Here is a 3242-nt window from a genome sequence, read left to right as displayed (position 1 = left end):
AAATTAAACTTTTATACTTTTGAAATTTTAAAGTGTGAAGTTTAAATTTTCAAACTTTTAAAGTGTGAAATTCAAACTTTTATACTTTTAAAGTTTGAAAGTTTGTATTTTAAACTTTAAAAGTATAAATTCTTAACTTTAAAATTAGGGATAATGCACAAGTACCCCTCGACCTATGTCCGAAATCTCAGAGACACTTATACTATACTAAGGTCCTATTACTCCCCTGAACTTAATTTATTAATAATTTTCTATACCTTTTCGGCCTACGTGGCACTGTCTTGTGGACCCGACGCTGGTTGACATTTTTTTTCAAGCTAGTGTCACGTAGACCGAAAAGGGGTAGAAAATTACTTATAAAATAAATTCACGAGGTAATAGGACCTTATTATAGTATAAATGTGTCTCTGCGATTTCAGGCATAGGTTGAGGGGATACTTGTGTATTTTCTCTTAAAATTATAAAAGTTATAGTATTATTTGATTAATGTTCCTAATTTTTTAGTTTTAATAAGTAACCCGGTTTCCGGTCCCGGTACTGTACCGGATATACATATATTCTGCTGGAACTTCCGGTTCCGGAACCTTTCCTCCCAGCGGCTCTCGGTTTTGATCGCTCCCGGTCCGATAGTGCCGCTACCGGTTCCGTTGCCACGCTTACTTTGGCAAGGCAACAAAGTGAACAGAAGCATCAACCTGGTTAACTGAGAAGCACTAACCTTAAGGAAGATGCTATGGGCATCAAGAATCTGTGGTTGCACAAGAAGTCTCCTACAAATATGGCTATGGAGGTTCATCATGGAGGTTTTTAGCACTAAGGAGAAATTTCATCTCACAGAAATATGGAATGGATTACAAAAGATGTCAAAAGCCCTTATGGTTGTGGTGTCTGATAATCCTTCGCAATCAGTGGCCAGTTTTTTGGGACGAAGTAGAGATCACAGTGGGTAATGAAAGGAAGACTGAATTTCTGGAGGATCAATGGATTGGTGGTCCCTGTTTGTAGTCCACCACCCCTGTTCTATATATATTAAGTCCCCAAAAACATGTTAAGATAGATCAAGTCTGAAGTGTACAAGGTTGGGACTTAACTTTCAGAAGAGCTTTCAGTGACTGGGAATTTGGAAGTCTTACCTCAATGCTTCAGCTCATGGATACTTTTTGAGGAATTACTGAGAACATAGACCAACTAAAATGGAGGTTGGACAGGAAAGGAGAATTTTCAGTCTACTCTGTCTACTACAACATGAACCACACAAGTCATCAAAATGTGTGTTGGTCTTGGAAGCTTATTTGGAAAGTCAAGGTTCTACCAAAGGTATCATGTTTTGTTTGGTTGGTGATGAGGAAAGTATACCTAACTCAAGATAAGTTGCAAAAAAGAGGTCTTCAGATTTGTTAAGATGTCTCTATTATGTGGACACAAAGGAAAAAGTAATGAGCACCTTTTCCTTCATTGCAAGACAACTATAAATTTGTGGCCACATGTCCTTTAGTATATTGAGGATAAAGTTGATCATGACCAAGTCTATGTTGGAGCTTCTGCGATGCTGGAAGAATGTGAGGAGAAGCAGCATCGAAGAGGAGTGGTGGCAGGTCATTCCTGCTTGCATTTGGTGGACATTTTGGAAAAGAGGAACTCTAGGAATTTTGAAGACACTAGTAAATCTACCTAGAAAAAAGGGTAAATTGCCTTAGTTTGTTCTTTTTTTGGTGTAAACAAAATATGTGGGGGGAAATAGGAGAATTAGTAGATTTAATTGGCAATGTATAAGCTTGTATGTTTTGTGGATAGAAGATCCCTATTCTTTTGAATGTTTGTTACGTTTCGACAGCTTAGCATCTCCTTGGAAGCTGAGTTTTGGTTATTTACACCAAGTTCTTTTAAGTTGTATAATCATTAATATAGGTGACATGCGCAAAGCGTGTACGTTACAGACTAGTGTCATGAAAAATGGATACAAAATTTTGATTTCTTTGTTTTGGCAATAGGTCTGAAAAAAAATATCTAAAAGTATCAGATTTAGATAGAGTTAAAAGAGCACTATCTTCTTATTCTTTTGTTTATTTTTCACATCTGCATAATTCCAGCCACCAGGTTGTTGCTATTTTTTACATTTTGCTTATTGTATAAGCTGCTGTGTCTCAGGTGACAATTGCTCGAGTATACAACTGGGATGTGCCGCAACGTAAGTTTCGACAAGCTGCCAGTCCAAAAGAGTCGTGATCAAAATCTGTGTATGTGGTACTCACTTTTGCTGCAAAGAGTATGAGTTAGATCTTTGTTTATCGTTTTAGGTTTGCTTGTTTTGCACTCTCCGCAAGCAGGATCCTGGATCATTATTCAGACCATCAGTTGTTGGGCTTGTAGCAATTTTGTAAGAAAGCAAATATTTATTGGTGAGTCTGTGTATTTACTAGATAGTTAGGGGCAAAAGTAAAGTATAATAATACAATCTGTCTTTAAAAAAAGTAAGTGAAATGATACGATTGTACCAAAGATTGATAAATTGTGGTATCACCATGTTATATTGTTCCTATAGGGGGCTTGTCTCTGGTCATTGTACTCTAAAGAGATGAATGAATAGCTCCAGTTTTTTTGACTTTAGTATCTCAATTAAATGTTCACCACAGGTAATATCTACTTGAAGTTATAATTCATTTGAAGATTATCCATAGTTAAACATGCTTCATACATAACAATACTACCAACAGGGGCGAGTTTATAGAGGAGACTATGGGGCACGTGAAACCATGGTCTCCGTGAAATTCGTTGGTTAATGTATATAGCGTTTGAAATGGTATAATATTAACTATTGACACTCATGCTCTAAGAAGGTTGAATAGTGTTTTCTTAAAGGTTGAGTTATTCCAAGAGGAATAGGGATGAATTCTCAGTTGATACATTCTCCTCCTCTTTTATTAGTGCACCCATGTACTAAAAACCCTTAATCCGCTTCTGCCTACCAAGGGATATATTCATAAAAGTTTTCACTGCGGTTGACCTTTTAGATGAGTTTCTACCAAAAGGTCGTAGCAAATACGACTGTAAGCACCAAGGGAAAGGTGAAAAGGCAAAGGTTTTTGTTCCCTAAATTAGAGATCTCGAATTTGACTCACATGATTTGGCCTAAATGGGTTTTGGATATCAGATGGTAAATCAAAGGGACACTAGATAAGATGTTAAATGATCAGTATAGTTTCCCCTCCTAGTTCTGCGGAGGATAATCTAGGGGTGACAAT

The 3242-nt window shown here is 36.9% G+C and overlaps 1 long non-coding RNA gene across 1 annotated transcript; it reads left to right on the top strand.

The window, feature by feature from the left end:
* The first annotated feature begins 471 nt into the window (after window positions 1-471).
* Window positions 472-2602, top strand: LOC107028900. Its single transcript, XR_001457892.2, has 2 exons — window positions 472-1683; window positions 2149-2602. It is a non-coding gene; the product is annotated as an uncharacterized LOC107028900 (long non-coding RNA).
* Window positions 2603-3242: the final 640 nt, after the last annotated feature.

Source organism: Solanum pennellii, chromosome 1, assembly GCF_001406875.1.
Source record: "Solanum pennellii chromosome 1, SPENNV200".
NCBI lineage: Eukaryota > Viridiplantae > Streptophyta > Magnoliopsida > Solanales > Solanaceae > Solanum > Solanum pennellii.
Note: the sequence above shows the minus strand (reverse complement) of the source record. Positions and strands in the feature narration are given on the sequence as shown.